The sequence below is a fragment of the Ambystoma mexicanum genome, chromosome 13, assembly GCF_040938575.1.
Source record: "Ambystoma mexicanum isolate Mex_15411 chromosome 13, UKY_AmexF1_1, whole genome shotgun sequence".
Lineage (NCBI taxonomy): Eukaryota > Metazoa > Chordata > Amphibia > Caudata > Ambystomatidae > Ambystoma > Ambystoma mexicanum.
In genome coordinates, this window is record NC_090938.1 from 370,854,082 (window position 1) to 370,874,160 (window position 20,079).

General features: G+C 48.4%; 1 protein-coding gene across 5 annotated transcripts in view; it reads right to left on the reverse strand.

Moving 5' to 3' along the window:
* The window catches only part of TOX4 (TOX high mobility group box family member 4), a 583,240-nt gene that overhangs the window by 172,634 nt on the left and 390,527 nt on the right, over window positions 1–20,079 (reverse strand). The gene's annotated exons all lie outside the window — the stretch shown is intronic.

A 20,079-nucleotide genomic window follows, 5' to 3' on the forward strand; every position in this document is an offset into this window, starting at 1 on the left:
GGTGGCGTGTGGCGGCCCTATCAGTTTCATCCAACGCCTCTATGCGCCCCGTGGCGGAAATGATTCTGAGGCCAGTATAAGTGGCGGCACCACAGCCCATGGCCTCGGTTCCACCCTCTTTTACCCCAACACACAGATGCTGAGATACTGTAGAACCGATGGTGTACTAGCTTCCCGCAGGCAGGGCAGGTAGGGAGGGCGGGCGATGAGGAATCCATGGCAAGAACATCCATAAGAACGAATATTATCAAGAGGTAAATCATTTGCTCTTTTAATGGATTCTTTCCTGCCACAGATTGCTCATGTATGATAGACTCCCAACACAGCACGTAATCTGGAGGAGGGAGGCAACAAGGACACCCCCTAAACTGGAAAACTCTGAAGGGCTGCCCTACCAAAACAGGCATCCTGGCCCGCAAGGGAATCCAAACAGGCTCCGTGAACTTGTCCAGAGATACCCATGCCACCTCCTGGCAGAGGTCCACTCCTCTGGTAGAATGAGCTCCGAGACCCTCAGGCACATCCTTCCCAGCCAGATCGTAGTACTCTGAGATGCAGAGAATGATCCAGCTGGACAGGGTCTGTGTGGTCACAGCCCTGCCAGCACAGGCACCAGCATAACCAACAAAAAGCTAGTCATCCTTCATAGCTTCTCTGGTAGGAGACATGTAGAACTTAACGGCCTGTACCGGGGCCAGTCGATGAAATCGTTCTTCTGCCTTAAAAGGGTGAGCCAGATGGAAGAACACAGGAAGATGGATCTTCTGAGAGATGAAAAAACAAGACCACCTTCGGCAGAAAGGAGGCTCTCACTCTCGAAGTCACTTTCTTTTGGAAAAAAAAAATAGGGAGGTTAAACAGACAATGCCTGGTGCTCACACCCAAGTCTCGAAGTGATGGCAACTAGAAAAATCACCTTACGGGTGAGCAATCTAATAGAACAGGAATGAGGGGGCTCAAAAACGGATCTCCCACGTTAGGCAAGATTGTATGCAGTACCCATAGGGTGCACTACAACAACCCTGACCCCCTGGCAGTAGTAACCAAACCTTTGTTGTAAGTCTCCACTACACAGGTTGGTAGTGTGGACGAGTAGCCAGGCTTATCTCAAGAGGGGTCAATGTGAGCTGTAGGGGAGTTACACAGAGGTTTACAGTGACAAGTATCCAAGCAAACACTTACACACTGGGTTTCTTGATAAAACAATTATTAATTTATTTACCAGTCATTTAATGTAAACCTTCTTCAGAAGGGAGCACTGTTAAACAGCACACAAATATACTTCAAAACTATACACTCTTAAGTTCGGAATCAGTAAATGCCCATTTGGGATGGCATACAGCAGAGAACTACACCCGCAGGCAATCTGTTGGCATTCAGAATTAGTTAAGAGCAAGTGAAAGGGAAAGATGATTAAAGCAAACAAGATACCACAAATATTTCTTAAGCAGGCAAATACTTTCCGATCCCCCAATAAGAGCCATTCAGTTAAAACGGGCTAAGCCAAAGTCAATAGGCAACAGTCTAGATAGGCTGAAGCACTTCTTTGAAAGCAAGCAGAAAAGTCTGCACAATGTTTCAGAAGTCTTTGAAGAAAAAGATGAATCAATGTAGGGCCACAAGCTTTTAGACTTGTGAGTAGTAGAAGATGCAAGCAACTCTAGAGCAAGAGGAAAGTTCTTAGACTTTGTACAGTACCTTTAAAGTGAAGAAAAGATGCGGCAGATGACTCCTGTTCCTGTGCAGCTATGCATATCTCACTGTTCCTGGGCCTCAGTTGTGGGGACAATAGGGAGGACATCGGGGGACTCCTGCACTGCAGTAGGACGGTCAAAACTCGCAACCGGCAAACTTCACTTTCAGTGGCTGTTCAGTGTTTCAGCTCCTCGCGTTACCGCAAAAAGCAACACAGCAGTTCCTGGCTGTCGAGATGGACTTTCCTTGCTTCTGGGGTCTCGCACTTTCCTGGAGGGGCTCAGGCTTGGTCAGTCTTGCTTCCTGGGAGTCCGTAGGATCTTCCTGGAGCTCTTGGCCAACTAAAAGCAACACACACAAACTGGTGTTCCTCTCCCTGGCTCTACTGTTTCCATCAGCAACTCTGTGGAAATGCAACCAGCTCCGAGATGGATGTCCAGGTGGCTTACTTTGGAGTTGATTGGTCCTACCAACTCAAGGGTAGAAGCTGTTCTTGTATGGGCTTCTCCGTCGATGGCAACTTGGCGTTTCGGCACTGCAGCAGGGCTTCACCAGGCCAACCAACGTTCCAGGAGTTGCAGCAGTCGTCCTCTTCAAGTTCTTCTTCGATTCCTTCGTCCAGTGGTCGACTCTGCGTATCAAGCCAAATGACTTGCCTTTTATACAGTTCTCTTCCTTTCATTCCAGCCTAGCTGTCACTCACCCAGCAGGGTGGCTGTTCTTGCCGGGCAGTCAGCCAGCCAATCTTCACATAGTGCATTTGACACACTGGAGCCGGAGGCGGGCTTCACTCATGAATCTCGCCAAAGGCAAAAAGAACAATGGGACCAAACCTGTTTTGGCGTGCAGAGTAAATCTCAAGAAGGCCTTTCCAACAAGAAATGGCGATAAAAAAAAGAACCGGGCCATTTTGACAAAAAGGGCACCCATGGGTGCTTTACTGCCGCTGCGAACGCAGCCCGCTGTAAAAACTTTCAATGGTAGTTAAAAGTAAAAACAACTGCCGCCAGCCATTAATTGTAGAAAGGGTAACATAAAAATGTTACATGAGAAACTAGACAAAGGGGATACTAAGTAACCCCTCCAGCACCCTATTGTAAGATGGTGTGCGCTGGGTCTAGAAAGTTACAAAATGTAAGTAAAGTCAATTTCACTTCACTGCTCTTGGAAACAGTAGTTTCACCAAGAGAAGGTATTTAAACCTTTGGGAAATCTAAGGGACTTCCCTGTGTCACTGCACTGAAGGTGCTGTCTCAAGAAGGACCTTTCCACAAAAAATGTTGAAAAAAGAAGACCGGGCCATTTGGGTGCTTTACTGCAGCTGAGATCGCAAACCACCGCCACCAGCCACTCAGTGATGAAAGGGTAACAAAAATGTTACATGATAAGCTAGACACAGGGGATACTAAGTAACCCCTCCAAGTACCCTATTGTAAGATTGCGTGCGCTGGGTCTAGAAAGTTACAATTCTAAGTAAAGTCAATTTCACTGTACTGCTCTTGGAAACAGTAGTTCATCCAAGAAAAGGTATTTAGACCTTTGGGAAATCTGAGACTTCCCTGTGCCACTGCACTAAAGGTGCTGTGTGACAATGCAAAAGATAATGCTTATGGAGTCCACAACCAAAAGAAACAGAATTCAAAATCTCAATAAAAATACATGAGTGGGGGGAAAAAAAGGCCTCACTCTCGCCAGGTAAAAAAATCAAGTCCTCAAAATCCAGCAAAGTTGCTGGGGGTCTTCAAGGTGGAGGGAATTAGCACATTTCTGAGATTTCTCGCTAACAGTCATTTTATGAATAATGCTTTTTTAGCATTTGAAGGAGATATAAATGCGTAAGTGTAAAGGGAGAAAAAGGAAGTTGGCCTGCTGTCGTGTTGATGTTTCTTCTCATAGACAGTCTTCTGCCAATTGTGTCGGGACCCAAAGTCTGTGGTATGATAAGAACCGTACATGTTTAGTCATGGATAAAGACTGGTCATGCAATCTAATGAAGAGGTTCTATTTTGTATTAATGTTCCTACTGCACAACCCGTTTCAAATAATAGTGCATATAATAGAACAAGAAGTTACTTACCAACTGGTAACGTTCTTTCGACTGGATGTTCGTAATGTCCACAGCTGTGCTGCTTCGTAAATATTTCGGCAGAGGGCGTCCTGCGTCGATGCCGTTGGGTCGATGTCCCCCTTGAAGGCCTCCGTCGAGGGTGACATCAGATGTTATAAGTAGGACGCACGGCATTCATAGCCTCAGTTCATGTTTTTTCCATCCATAACGTGTGCCATAACCGCACACCAAGCCTCCATAACTGCACATAGCCTTGTGGGAACGCAAGCTGCAATAGCATAGGACATTTTTCAGAGGGGCAGGCTGGGAGGGCGATGTGGAATACGTTAGAGGAACATCCAGTCAAAAGAATGTTACCAGTTGGTAAGTAACTTGTTCTTCGAATGGATTGTGTCCTCCAACGTATTCCACATCTTTGACAGACTCCCAAAGCAGTATCAGTGAATGGAGGAGGGGGAAGAATTTGTATATACCCAATCAGATTGCAGAATAGAGCGCTGCTTTACCAAAGGCCATATCTTGACCATGGAAAGTATCCAGGTAGTAATGCTTGACAAAGCTGTGGATGGAAGACCACGTTGCAGCATCACAAATGTTTTTAACAGTAACTCCCCGTTGTAGGGCTGTGGATGTAGCCAAATCGCTGGTGGAGTGAGCATGCAAACCCTCAAGAGGGTCCTTGCCAGCCAATCGGTAACATTCAGCAATGGTGAGAACAATCCACCTGGACAAGGTCTGTTTGGTAACTGGCTGGACCAACCGGTATTCAGTGTATCCCACAAAATGTTGGTCGTCCACTATGATCCTGCACATCCTAGAAATATGAAAGCTCAAAGCTCTCCTAGGGTCCAACCTATGGAGTCTCTTCTATTCCTTACTAGGATGAGGAGGAGGACAGAAAGCAGGAAGTACCACCTTCTGCCTCAAATGAAACTCAGACACTACCTTAGGTAGAAAGGAAGGACGTACCCTCAGTACAACACTATCCCTGTGGAACACAGTAAAGGGTGGCTTAGACGAAAGTGCCTGCAACTCGCTCACTCTGCGAGCAGATGTAACTGCAATCAAGAAAACTGTCTTGAAGGTCAACAGTCTCAAAAGGACAAGAGTGCAAAGGTTCAAACTGAGCACCGATCAAGAATTTCAAGACTAGATTCAGATCCCAAACCGGCACCTGAAAAGGGGACGGCAGGAACACATTCGCGAACCCTTTTAGAAACTGGGTAATCAAATGAATCTTAAAATAAGAACATTCTTCAGACAAGTGCTTGAAAATAGACAGCGCTGCCAGGTTGCCTTTAATGGTACCCACTTGAAGACCCTTGTGGGCCAAAGAAAGCAAGAATGAAACAACCATCGGAATGGACCACTGAAAAGGATAGACATGGTTACCTCAGCACCAGTCGCAAAACTTACTCCAACGGTACAGGGATTTGGTTGCCGGACGCCTGGCCGAAAGCAACACCTCCATCAGATCATCCGGGAGGTCCAAATCCTTATATCTCAAACTTTCAGAAACCATTCGTGAAGGTTGAGATACTTGACCTCTGGATGGAGAACGCCGCCGACAGCCCCCTCCGTTGTCCCTCGCACGAGAGAAGATCCTCCCTGTGGGGGAAGACGGCGTGGAGGACAGATGCCATTTCTAGAAGGTCCGGGTACCACGCTCTCCTGGCCCAATCTGGAGCAATTAGGATAATGTGGGATCCGAACCTACGCAACCTCCTTAGAACCTGAGGAATGAAGGGGTCTGGCGGAAATACGTACAGAAGTGGGAATGACCAATACATGACGAACGCGCCCCCCTACGCTCCTCTCGGAGGAAATTCCCCTGAGCAATAGGTCTCACACTACCGGTTGGCACCGGTCGCGAACAGATCCACTTGAGGGGTTCCCCAAAGGGTGAAGATCTCCTGAAGGACTTCCTGAGCTAACTCCCACTCGTGGGAGACCGTGCTCAGCCTTCTCAGAGCGTCCGCTGCCACATTCTCCACTCCGGCCAGATGAACTGCTGAGAGTGAGATTCCTTGCTGTATTGCCCAGAACCAGAACTACATCGCCTCTCTGCACAGCGAGAGCGACCCTACACCCCTTTTTTGTTGAGGTAATGCATGGCCACTGTGTTGTCCGTCATGATCAGGACACTCTTCCCGCGTACAAACGCCAGAAAAGCCTTCAGGGCAAGCCTGATGGCCCTCAGCTCCAAAGGATTTATGTGAAGTCTGGACTACGACAGAGACCAACGACCGCTGGTGGTCAGCTCGTTGGCGTGAGCTCCCCATCCTGTGAGGGAAGATCCATCACTATCGTCACCTCCAGCCACAGTTGCCAAAACAGTTCTCCCTTAATCAGATCCTGTGAGACCTTGAGCGGGATCTGCAGAAGATCCAACATCTTGCCTGAGAATTGGAACCACTGCGTCCTGAGAGCCCATTGGAGGAATCTCATCCGAAGTCTGGCCTCTGGCACCAGAAAAATGCAGAATGACACGAGGCCGAGCAACCTTAAGAATTCGAAAGCCGGGAGACTCTGGGCATGCTGAAACTTATCGACCATCTGGACAATGTGATGAGCCCTTAACCTTGGGTGGTGAGCACTTCCCCAAGGATGTGTCCAACACAGCCCCAATGTACTGGAGCTGTTGGGAAGGTGTCATATGCGACTTCTTGAAATTGAGGCAGAAGCCCAGCCTATGAATGGAAGGGCAGGTGAGGCTGAGATGATCCAAGGCCTATTCAGGAGAATGCGCTCAGATCTACCAGTCGTCCAGGTAGGGGTAGATGTGAACCCTCCTCTCCTGGAGATACGCCGCTGCCGCCACCACCACCACCACGAGCTTGGTGAAGACCCTCGGGGCGGAGGTCAACCCGAATGGCAGGACCCGAAACTGAAAGTGTGAGCTGCCAACGGCGACGCTCGGTTATGTTCTGTGCTTTGGATGGATCAGCACATGAAAATAAGCATCCTGCAGGTCCAATGACACCAACCAGTCCTGAAGTCGAAGGGCCTGAAGGACCTGAGAAAGGAGTGACCATCTTGAACTTGTCCTTCCTGAGGAACTTGTTCAAGCAACGCAAGTCCACGATGGGTCTCAGTCCTCAGACTTTCTTGGGAATCAAAAAATATGGGGAATACCAGCCATTGTTCGTCTCCGCCACAGGCACTAGTTCTATAGCGCCTTTCTCCAGCAGGGTTAAGATTTCCTGCACAAGGAGCGGATCCGGAAGCATCAAAGAGTTTCCCTGGTGGATTGTCGTGAGGCCAATTCAGGAAGGGTATGCAGTAGCCGTGGGTTATTGTTTCCAGAACCCACACATCTAAAGTAATGACTCGCCACTCTTCGAGATCCTGAGACAGTCTGCCCCCAACCGGCGAACAATGAGACCTGGCCTCAAAGCTGTTGCGGAGCAGCTGCGGCAGCTGCTTGAGCGACTGGCACCTCGTCCCCGTACACCGCGAGGACCCTTTCAGTGGCCCCTTTGACTGGCTGCTCCTCTCGCTCTACTAAAAGAGGAGTAGTAACGAAAGGAGCTCCTCCACTGCTATCCCATAGGACGAAAAGGCGGAGGATGACGCACAGCTGCGCCCAAAGATTTAGCAGCTGCTTTGGAGGTCTTGCTGCCAAACAAATGAGAGCCGTCAAAGGGCATGTTGAAAAGACGGGCCTGCACGTCCGGTGCAAACCCCTACTTCCGCAACCACGCAACCTGCGTATCACGGTGCTCGCAGCCATGGATCAGCTGACACTGTCTGCCGTGTCCAACCCAGACTGAAGGGATTCACACATGGCATCCTTGCCATCCTGCACAATAGCAAGGAACCCATCCCTTTCTTCCCCTTCGGGAATATGCTCAGCCGCCAGAGACACAATTTCACAGAGGCACATATGGAGTTGGCCGATTTAAGGGCCATATTCCCAGCCGAAAATACCTTGCGTGCCCATCCATCGAAGCGTTTGTCGTCCCTATCTGGAGGGATGGTAGGTTACGCCGCCTGCCTAGGGGTGGCTGTGGCCGCCTAAACCACCAAACTCTCAGGAGTGGGGTGAGTGGAGAGGTAGCAGGGGTCGCTACAGGACGGGCGGTATTTCTTAGTCAACAACTTGTTGACCGCCGGAAGAGACTCTGGGGTGATCTGAGCCGCAGCCACCCTTTTCTGTAACGCCACGTGAAAAAGACAACACTGGGTCAGTGGACGGACCCTGATCTAAAATGACAACTGGAGGGCCAGACCACCCCAGGTACTCCGTAATCCTCGAAATCAACCTCCTATAGGAGGACTCAGCATGAGCCCCAGGCTCTGGCCTGCCAAACTCCATCTCAGGAGATGTGTCTGTCAGATTCTCTTCAAGCCTTCTGTGGGAGCTGCTGGACCCACAGTCCCTGACTAGCTGATCAGCGCCCCACTTTCAGAATTACAGTGGAAAGCAGTTCAGTGGGGGAAAAGGGGAATGGGACCAAAAAAAAGACACAGGAGCTCTTCTTGCTTCTTACGTGCACCCTGCATAGGAGTCAATGAGTTAGTACACAATCTCATAGAAATTGCTGCTTACTCATTTAAATTTTTACCCAAAATAAATACCTGTGGCTCCTCCTCGAAAAGCCTGGAGGAATCAAACCTTCAAGCTTGTGCTTCACTTGCAGTTTTTAAATTACTTTCAAAGCTTTTCAGAACAGCCTTCACCAAGACCTTACATCTCTTCAGTTGAGTGGTTTCTTGTTTTACCAGGACATTTCAACTTTCAATTTCCAAAACAAGAACCTTTTTATATTCAGCAGTTTTTAATAGCAGTTGCTACACATTGGGAAGTTTCTGTACCCACGGGTTAGTTTGCACCTCCTTTCGGGATAAATGTGCCCCAAAACAAAGTTGTTTATTGTTTTTCAACAACTCTGTTCCAAAGTGAGAAACCTAAATACCTAAAGATCCCAAACCTCCTTCCAAATTGCATTTCCCAGCATGCCCAGATCATCCTGGCTGGTTGCTACACGCATGTGCTTGCTCCGGAAATGATCCGATGAATAAAAAAGGTTATTAGCCTGTCGCGGCTTTAGTTCACTGAACGATTGTCTGATGGCTGCATCAGGCGGCAGGCCCAGAACTTTCATTAGCTATCCCAGATGTTACTCAATAATAAGTAAAGACAGTGAGAACAGCAAAGGAGGCGGAGTAGCTTTCATCGCTAAAACTTCCCTCTGCCTTAGAGCCATCCCCACTGCCAGCCCCACCTCAATGGAACTACTCTCAGTTAAGCTCCCCCTCTCAGCAACCCAAACCATACTCATCCACCTCACCTACCGACACCCAGGTCATATCTCCTCCTTCGAGGAAGTTCTCTCCAATCTACTAACCAATAACACCAAACCTGGCTTGCATATAATCATACTTGGCGACTTTAACTTGGGTCTCTCCGATCCCAATGACCCCAATGTCACATACTTGGAAAACATCTCCCAACTTCGCTTTAACCATCGTGCTACTTCCACAACACACAAAGGCAGAATGCTGGACTGGTTGGCAGATCTCAACTGCTCTACAACCATCCTCCAAAATGTTCCTACTGCATGGTCAGACCATCACCTCATTTCCTTTACCATACAAGGGAATGCTCCTACCCTCCCGACTCCCCACACTGCCCCACAAGTGCTCACCAGGAATAACCAAAACGGAATGCTCAATAACCTACGACCCTTGATCCAGAACGTCCTCAACCCAGCCGAGTTCAAGGATCTAGACTCAACCAAGCTAGTGGATCTTTACAATAACACCCTCGAGGCCACGGTGAACAACATCGCCCCCATCAAACTAGCCAAAGCCAAACCACCTGTCCACCTCAACAAATGATTCACACCAGAACAAATAATCATTTGGAATGCCAAAAGAGCTGCAGAAGCCCACTTGAGAAAATCACCCAACCCAACTAACGAGGCCCAATTTTTCGCAGCAGCGGCATCTTAGAAAGCAGCCATCCTTAGCGCCAAAAAGGAAACCTTTGACAACTGCATCCTCAACGCCAAATCCAAGACAAAAGAGCTCTTCAGTATTCTTAGGGAACTAGAGAACCCAGCACCACCATCGGAAACTTGCGCTAAAGATGCAGTCTGATGTGCCAACACACAGAAAGCTCTCACAGATAAATTACTCTGCTCCAAGCCAAAATTAAACAAACAAAAAAAAAAAAAGAGCTGCCTAGCCAAGAACACCACCGTCCCTAAAGGCCCCCCCTCCAGTTAACTCCTCAAACTGCCCACCTTTCTCCTTCATGCCGGTCTCGGCTAACGGAGTGGAAAAAAATCATCAAAAGTCACAAACCCTCCAAATGTCAGGTAGCTCTTTGCCCAGCGGCAATCATACAGGAAGGCGCAAAGGCGTTGGCTCCATTCATCTCGACTCTAATCAACTCTTCCTTCGAGACCAACACAGTACCCAACAACCTCAAGGAAGCTTGGCTTAAGCCCCTGTTAAGAAAAACTAGAGCATAACACCCCCACTAACTACAGGCCCATCACCACCATTCACTACATCCTCAAGATCTTAGCCAGAGTGGCCTACCTCCAAATCAGAATCACCTGGAGGACCACACCTTACTTGGCCTTAGACAAATCGGGCTTCAGGCCCAGACACGGAACGGAAACAGCCCTCTTGGATCTAAAAATCCAAATGGATGAGGCTAAGGACAAGGGTAAACTTACTATGCTCCTGCTGTTAGACCTTTCGGCGGCATTTGATCTAGTCGACCACCAGATCCTCACTGATCACCTGTCTACAGCAGCTGCATTCTCCAGCAACACCACTACCTGGATTAAATCCTTGTCTAACCGCACCACCAGGGTCTTCGCACCCTCTGCCGCAGCGGACCCAATTCTCATCCACCATTTCGGGTAATTACAATACTGATGTAGCCAGGATCAATGAAATCTTCTCCGTCATTCAGGCATGGATGGCCACACATGGCCTCTGCCTCAATGACGAGAAGACTGAACTGCTCATTGTTGGTTCACCAAACAACTTACCAAAACTAAGTCCCAACTACGCCATCATAATTGATGGCAATACAATCCCGGTCACCAAAAATGTGAAAACACTTGGCTTCTATCTCGATGCCAATATTAACCTCACTAAACAAGTCAACTCGATCTGCTTCAGACACTGCCTATACAGGTAAAACTAATTAGAGCCTGTAGACCATTTCTCTCCTCTAACAGTTGCCTCACGCTAGCTAGAGCTCTTATACAATCTAAGCTAGACTACTGCAACAGCCTTTACTTAGGCGCCAACCAAGCGATAATTAGCAAACTCCAAGTCCTTCAAAATACTGCGCTACGGGCAGCACTAAACATTCCCAGGCGTGAGCACATCTCTGCCACTAGAACTACATGCAAATGGCTCACCATCCAACATAAAATCGACCTAAAAACCCTGTGCCTTACTTACAAAGCTCTCAACCATCTAGCCCCCCCCTACCTTACTAACAAATTCACTATGAAATCTTCCATCAGAACCACGAGATCTTCCAATACCTTATGTCTTACAGTACCAAGATTTACCTCTAAAAGAGCCGGAGGCTCGAGCTTCACTGTCCTCGCCTTCCAACTCTGGAACACCCTGCCACTGAATATTAAGTCTTCCAAATCCTTCCAGTCGTTCAGGAAACTTGCCATTGGGTGGCTTCTGACAAAAAGTCAACCTTTAAGTTAGACTCAGCTTTAAACTGTACATATTGCACTTGACTCATTTTGTCATTATTGGTTGCCATTACCTCTACTGTCTGTATATTCTGTATATATCTGTTGCTCTACTATTACTGCTTATTACCATGTACTGTGCCTTGTAACTTGTACTAAGCGCCCTTTTACTCCCGGGTCCGGAGCACTATAGAAATAAAATAAACAAACTGTGGCCTACCACAAGGCTCATGCGTCTTGCCAACACTTTACAACATCTTCACCAATCTCCATTTTGACCGTCTTGCCAACCTGGGTGTCACATGCACCAGTTACGCTGATGACAACCAAGTTCTCATCACACTCTCAGGGTGCTGTGAAGATGATTGTAAAAGAATCAACGAGATTTACTTGGAAATCCAGGCGTGGATGGCAGATCACTTCCTCTGCCTCAATGACGAGAAAACCAAGCTCCTGATCATCGGTTCCCAATCCCGCCTGAACAAAATAGACCCTCGCTATGATTCCATCAGTATTGATGGAAACACAATCGAAGTGGCCAAAGAGATTAAAACCTTGGGAGTATACCTGGACTCCACACTACCCTCAAGAAGCAGGTGAACTGAACTGCATCTTCCACAGCCTACACAAACAAATTAATTAACGTGTGCAAGCAATTTCTGTCACCTAGTAGTTGCATGACACTAGCCAGGGCTCTAGTGTTATCTAAGATTGACTACTGCAACACCCTCTACCTAGGCACTTCCGAAAGGAACCTCAACAAACTCCAGGTCTACAAAATAACGCCTTAAGAGCAGCCCCAAGTATACTGAGATTTGCGCACATCTCAGGCTTCAGACAGGATGCCGATTGGCTCCCGGTATGGGACAGAATGGCTCTTCGCACCCTTGTCATCACCCACAAGTGTCTCTCAAACACCGCCCCCAAATACCTAGCCAATAAAGTCGCCATACGCCAACCCACAAGACCCACTAGAGCCATCTACTCTTCCTGTCTAGCCGCCCCAAGATTTCGACTAAAAAGAGCAGGGGGAGCAAGCTTCCCAGTACTAGCGGCCAAACAGTGGAATCCCCTTCCTCTTAGCCTCAGGACTGAACCTGCATTCTGAACCTTCAGAGCCAAAGTAAAGAGCTGGCTCCTCAGGACGTTCCAAGAAGGTTCAGCTTCTGGCCCGTCTGGATCCCCCGGCCAGCTGTAATTCCATCACCTAATGATGTATCTGTTAGTTGCATTGCTTTCCTCATGTGACCACCCTGTAACCTTGGTCGACCTGCACTTATCGCCGTTTTACTTTTTCTTGGCTGTCAAATCTGTAACTACTGTATAAGCTTTAAGCGCCCATTTACCTGAGGGTTTGGTGCATGTAACAAATGAAGAAACTAAACTCCACTTTCAGGGTACGTTTTATACTTGGTCTTTTTCCCAGAAAACAGTCATATTACGGAACGACCCTCTGCTCGTTCCCGATGTTTGCAGCCTGCAGTGCCGCTGCTATGCAGCTCACGTTACTTCAACCGCACGCGCTTGGGTAATATGACACAAACGCTGTGGTTAAATTATACCTGCCTAAATGAGCGAAAACAAATTCTGCACACCGAGACTAGTTTTAACCTCAAATGCCGATTCAGAGTTAAAGGAATAGTTGCTTACCTGTAACTACATTTCTCCAGGGTTGGTATCTTTCATGGATTCACATGCTTTGAATATCCCCCGTCAGGCTGGGAACCCTCGGTATCTTTATTAAAGCGGTTTTCATTGGAAAAAACTCGGCACTTGTGTCCTATTGACGTCCTTTTGGGACGCCTACGCATGGCCCAATAGGAGGTACGGTATAAATAGCCCTGTCCCCGCGGCTCCCTTCAGATTTTAACCCCCCCAAAGTAGAGGCAATATCACGTCTGCATTCAGGGGAGGCTGGCGGGCGCATGTGAATCCATGAAAGATACCAACACTGGAGAAATGGAGTTACAGGTAAGAAACTACTCCCTTCTCCAGCATTGGATCTTTCATGGATTCACATGCTTAGAATAGATTACATAGCAGTATCCTTATATTTGGAGGCGTGTAAAGCAAACCAATAGCATAGGAACGCCAGCACAGAAAAAAACCACAAGAAAAGGCATTAACAAGCATGGTACATTAAAATGGGGGCCCAACTTTGTGGGGGCTTACCTTACTGAAACAGGTGTTGCAGGACTGCCGTCCCTTCTGCACATCTGCTCCATGCTGTTGCTCTAGGCAGTAATGCCGAGTAAATGTATGCGGCACCGACCAGGAGGCCACTTGACAGACGCCACCAGTGGAATTCCTGACCACAATGCCACTGAAGACCCGGTGGATCTTGTCAAATGAGCCTTCGGACGCCTCTCCAGAGGCTTCCCTGCTTTAGAGTGACAGAAGGCAATAGCGGACGAAACCCAGCGGGGTAGTCCTTGTTTGGAGATTGGTCTTGCCTTTACTGAAGGTCCGTAAGCCACAAACAGTTGTCTCGTACGCCTGAAACCTTGAGTACGACTCAAACTTCAATGCTCTTTTGACGTCCAACGTATGGAAAACCTTCTCTGCCAAAGAGGAAGCCGCAGCGAAGAATGCTGGTAGCACAATAGAAGAGTGCTTATGGAATGTAGTTGGTACCTTCGGACTAAAGAGGGTTAGTGGCTAAAATCACCTTGTCCTTGAAGAAACATAAGTATGGGAGATCAATCACCAGCGCTTGCATCTCCGACATTCTTCTTGCTGAATTAATGGCCACCAAGAAGGCCATTTTCCACAACAAAAATTTCAGGGGTGACGACGACATAGGCTCGAATGGAGCCTTCATTAGCTCTGATAGCACCAGATTGAGACTCCAACCAGGAGGGAACTTCTTGGCCGGAGGAAAAGTCCGAAATAAACCTCTCAGAAAATGTTTGACTAGTCGATACAGAGTTGAGTGCCTCTTCCGAGTAAACCTAGAAATGGCCGCCTGGTGAACTTTTATGGAGGAGAAAGACAAAGCTCTTCTCGCCAAGTGTAGTAAATAAGGCAGAACTTTCTCTGATGAAATGTTTAGAGGGTCCACCCCTGCCTGATCCTTACACCACACACAGAATCTTTTCCACTTGCATGCGTATGAGACATTCGTGGATGGAGCTCTCGCTGCCTCTAAAATGCGGCGACAATCTCTAGAAATGTTCAGCGAACCAAACTGAGAAATCAGGAGTCAAGCCATCAAGCTGAGGGAGCCCGGGTTGTGATGCCAAATTGCTCCCTTGTCTTGGAAGAGAAGGTCCGGCTTCACTTGAAATTTCATCGGTTCAGCCACCGATAGATGGAGCAGGCCCGAAAACCACGGCTGCCTGCCCCAGTGAGGGGCAATCAGAATCACATGGCATGGATATTTCTGAATCCACTGGAGGGTCCGTCGAATGAGCGGAAACGGGGGGAACGCATATGCGAACTTGCCCGCCCACGGGAAGGAGAAAGCATCCCCAAGCGAACTGGGCTGCGGCCATCTGCTGGTGAACTGCTTGCACTTTTTGTTCTCCTGGGTTGCGAAGAGATCCAGCGAAGGACGACCCCATTTTCTGAAGATTCTCAACACTTGCTGATCGTTCAGCTGCCTCTCGTGGAGTTGGTTCATCTCTCTGCTGAGAGAGTCTGCCTGTACATTCTTCACCCCTGGCAGGTGAAACGCCACGATGCTGATGTCTTGATCGAGGACCCAATGCCATAGCTCCTGAGCCTTGCTCGAAATCACTCTGGAATGAGTACCCCCTTGTTCCCTGAGGTAGAACATCGCGGTCGTGTTGTCCGTTAACACTCTCACAACTGATCCCCGTATGCACGGCAAAAACAAACTCCGATCCCAATGAACGGCTCTTAGTTCCAGTACATTGCTGTGAAGGTTCGCTTCTACTGGGCACAGTCAACCTTGAACTTGTAAAGACCCCAGATGAGCGCCCCATCCTGTTTGGGAGGCATCCGTCACAATTGTGGATTGAAATTCCGGCTCTATCAGAGGCATCCCCTTTGTCAGATTGTCTGAGAGTTGCCACCACCGAAGATCTTCCAGTAGGTCGCTGTTGATCATCACTTTGTCGGACCACAATCCGCGAATTTGAGACCACCGGTCTGCCAGAAATTCTTGTATTGGCTTCACGAAGAGACGATAATTCTCCACTAACGGGATACATGACGCCATTGCTCCTAGAAGCGACATGTAGCCTCTCACTGACACTCTGGTTCCAGCCCTCCACCCCTCCGCTTTCTACTTGAGTTTTTGAACTCTCTACAGAAGGCTTTACCAGTCCTGACTGGTTTGGAATTCCAAGGCCAATAACACAGAGCTCCTGGAGGGAGAGGGAAAGGATTTCTCGAAGTTGATTGCGAAGCCCAACCGTTGTAGCAGCTGCATGGTAACGTCGAGGCTTGCCTGCACTGCTGCCGGCGACGAGCCCCTTATTAGCCAGTCGTCCAAGTCAAGGTAGACATGATGACCTTCTCATCGTAGCCATGCTGCCACCGGGGCCAAACATTTCGTAAACATCCTGGGAGACCATTTTAGACCGAATGGGAGCACTTTGAATTGGTAATGACTCTGACCCACTACAAACCTCAGGAATTTTCTGTGCCGCCGAGGCATAGGTATGTGGAAATATGCGTCTTGTAAGTCCAATGATGCCAGAAAATCCTGGGTTGTATCGACCGGATGACCTCTTGAAGTGTAAGCATTTTGAACTTCAGGCATTGCAGAGTCTTGTTGAGAGCTCGCAGGTCCAGAATGGGACGCCACTTGCCGTTGGGTTTTTTGACCACCAGAGTAGACCCCCAGGACTCTCTCTGCCACCGGAACCAATTCTATAGCCCCTTTTTGCAGCATAAGCACAACCTCTTGCTTTAAGATGTGAATATGGGGTTGCGCCGAATACACAGGAGGAATGGGCGACGGCGTGATCTTGAATTGCAAAGAGTGGCCTAGTTTCACCGTGACCAACACCCAAAGGTCTGATGTAATCCTTTCCCATTTGTTGACGCAATGGGACACTCTGCCTCCCAGGACATCTTGAAGATTGTAATTGCTGTGATTTTGATTGCTTACTCTTCGTTGACTAAGACTGTCGTCCTCTCCTTCTAGAAGTCTGGAAATCCCGGCTTCTCCGTGTCGCATGGACAGCTCGCCTGTATCCCTGGGAGGAGTATGCCGATGTATTGAAATTCCGGTCTCTGGATGTGGCAAATCGAGAATTCCCTGAAGCTCCGCGGAAGGGGCGAAAAAGGCCGAAATGCTCATCCACTTTGTAATGCCCCCAGTGATCTTGCCGTATCTGAATCCTCCTTCATGCCCTTGAGGGCTTCGTCTATCTTCTCCCCAAATAACTGCTGACCGTCACAGGGCATGTCCAGCACTTTATAATGGACTTCTGGCCTAAAGTCTGTACATTTTAACCAGGCCTGCCTTCTTAGTACCACTCCATTATTTATTTGCTTGAATCCCGACTCCGCCAAATCCACAGCGATGTTGAAGCTGTGATTTGATGCCTCCTCACCTTCACGCACCAGTAGCATAGCTGTCTTTCGGTGTTCTTCGATCAAGTGCTCCAAGACAGGGGCCAGGCGATGCCACATTTCACGGTTGTATCGTGCCATAATAGCCAACGAGTTAGCTGCCTTGACCGTCGTGCTCCTACTGTTAAGACTTTCTTACAAAAGGCATCCTGTCTTCTAGCTTCACTGTCCAGAGGTGTTGTGCACTTGTGTTGTGATCTAGCCTTTCTGCTGCTCACGCTGACACCACCGATTCAGGAGAGGGCTGTGCGGTCAAACACTTAGGTGTAGAGTCTGGAGCTTTAAACTTTTTTTCTATCCTGCCCTTGATTGCAGGCTCCGAAAATGGATGGCGCATGGTACGCAAGCCTTCCTGCCAAACGTGGTCCAGAATCGGGACCGAGAAGATAGACTTCCTTCTCTTCCCCATATGGGCAAATAAGAAGCATTCCTTCTTTTCTTCCTCTGGGGTCAGACCAAATTCAATACAGGCTTTCGTCATCACATGAAAGGCTCCAATGTCATCTGGATGTGATGGTTGTGCCGGTCTTCTAGGAGCTTCCACTTCTCCATCCGATTCCCACGTAGGGTCTCTTGACGGCGATGATGAAATGTCCGAGATGGAGTCCCTGGGGTCTTGATCCTCACGAGTCCTGTAGCTCACCCTCTTCTGGCTGTAAACGGGGAGGTTCTTCACTGACCGGACAGGAGAGCGGCAACTCGGCCGTTGACATTGAACGTGGAGCGGGGCCTGCCGCGTCGACGAGGGTTGTCACCGGAGGAGCCCCCATAGGAGGGGGCCTTGAATCCAACTGGTTTAAGAGGGACTGCAGCGTAGATAAAACTTGCAAAGACAACATCGACTGCGGATTTAGTAGAGAAGACGTAGGAGGAACATCTTGGATCCCCGTCGTCGTCGATGGGCCAACGCCCTGTAAGCCGAGATCTGATGGATGAACCACCGGTTCCCGCTCCTCCGCCATCGACGACACCGATAGCCTGACTCCTGTTTAATAGAGTATCCGGCAGAACTGCGTCATACACCGTCAGTTGCCAAGTCTCTGGCGGGTCCACCGTCGACGATGAAAACCTGGGAGCTTCTACTTCTCCCTTATTGATCGCCGACACTGGTGTCGACGCCGCCGCAGGGATCGACTGTGCGGACTGTATTGGAGCCGTCGACGACGGGACTCCCGTTGACGGCACTGGCAGTTGTGGCGCAGACGTTTTAGGTGATCCCACCTTTTTTGAGACTCTAGGCCGCTGTTTAGAAGATTCCCTAGTCGAGGAAGACCTATGATGGTCTCCTGAGGAGGAGCGCCTTAAAGGGTCCTTTCCATCCCTTTTTGCAGTAGATGAAGACGAAGATTTTTCTGTGTTACGGCCTTGGGTCCAAACGACCATGTTTTGACGATGAAGGAGCATCCTTTGCTTTCCCTGAAGAGGAACAATTCTTCTCCGTAGGCCGCGGCTTCTTCCCTGGAGGCTAAACTGACACTGACTGGCGAGGGAATACAGGGGACTTCAGTCTGTTCGATGCCAGAGTGCGCACCGATCCTACCTTAGATGGAGGGTAGGCCCCTTCGTTCAGCCACGATATTAGACGCCGATTATGGTCCCTCAACGTCTTTTGCTAGAACCCCTTGCAGATATCGCAGGTGTCCGCAGAGTGATGAGGGTAGAGACAATAAAGGCAATCCATGTGCCCGTCCCTCTCAAACTTTCTTCATTCCACACATGGCACACGGACGGAACAACGCTTTCCCCGACATTGGGAAAGAAAGTACAACCTAACAAAGTGTAGAAACACGAGGTGATCCCGATTACTTTGGAGACGGTTGAAATCTGAAGGGAGCCGCGGGGGCGGGGTTATTTATACCGTACGTCCTATTGGGCCATGCGTAAGTGTCCCAAAAGAACGTCAATAGGACACAAAAGTGTTGAGTTTTTTCCAATGGAAAAAGCTTTAATAAAGATATTGAGTGTTCCCAGCCCGACGACAGGGAATATTCCAAGCATGTGAATCCATGAAAGATCCAATGCTGGAGAAAGTACTGTTCTAAGACTCAACCTCCGCTTCTTTTCAGCTCACTGCCTCATGCGAGTCAGAGACTGCATTTGACTACATATTCACAACTCATGAGCGTACCTTCAGAACCGTTTACGTTTCCTATCTGATATTAAGCGGTTCAACGTCTGCAGTTTGTTAAACAACCCGTTTGATAAACAGTTCCACTTTAAAGACTATAAAGATAACTTTACCAAAGAAATGCAGTTCTAGTCTTCACTGCGCCCCAAGAAAAAAACTAGTTATGTTTAATAAAAAGCTGCGCTCCCACCAGAGTTGTTGATTGAAGATCTCTCCCAAGCAAACTTGCGACTTTGGACAGCAAATGTTCAAAATGATAGGCCTAAAAGGAGCTTACAAGAAACTTGACTGTTTAGTCTAAGGGAAAGTGACGAAAGGCAGTTTAGAATGTGCATTTAAGATCATATTCTCTTAACATTGCAAGTTGGAACCCTGTTGCGAAGATCAACCATCTTGGACTGGGTTCTGACCCAATCCTCCATTTTGAACACAGAACTCAGAGAAAACAAAGGAAAGTTGACAGACATTTACCTTTGTTCCCAAAGTCACTACCCACATGCTTATGGCACACTGAGGCTTTGCCTTTTTCCAGATCGGCCGCAACCTCGTGCAGCACCCTATAAATTCCTCATTGCATTGAACTGTGATGGCCCGTGGCACTTCCCTGTGAATTCTATATTGCTTTGTTTGGCTTGGTCATTTGCCTGTACCACCTTGTTAACCTTTCACCACATTGTTTTGCCACCTTGTGAACCCCTACTGCATTGTTTTGCTCATTTGCTTTGCACTACCTTGTGAACCTTTGCTGTATTGCCTTGCTATGGCCCGTCACAGTACCCAGTGAATTCTATATTGTATTGCAGGATATGGTTATTTGCTTTGCATTACCTGTGAACCCCCAACTATACAGCTACTTGCCAGCACGGACTGATTGCCCATAATTTGCTACGTTGACCACTGCATTGTTGATCTACCATGTGCGCGCATATTGAGTAACTGATAACCCGCGTCTTACT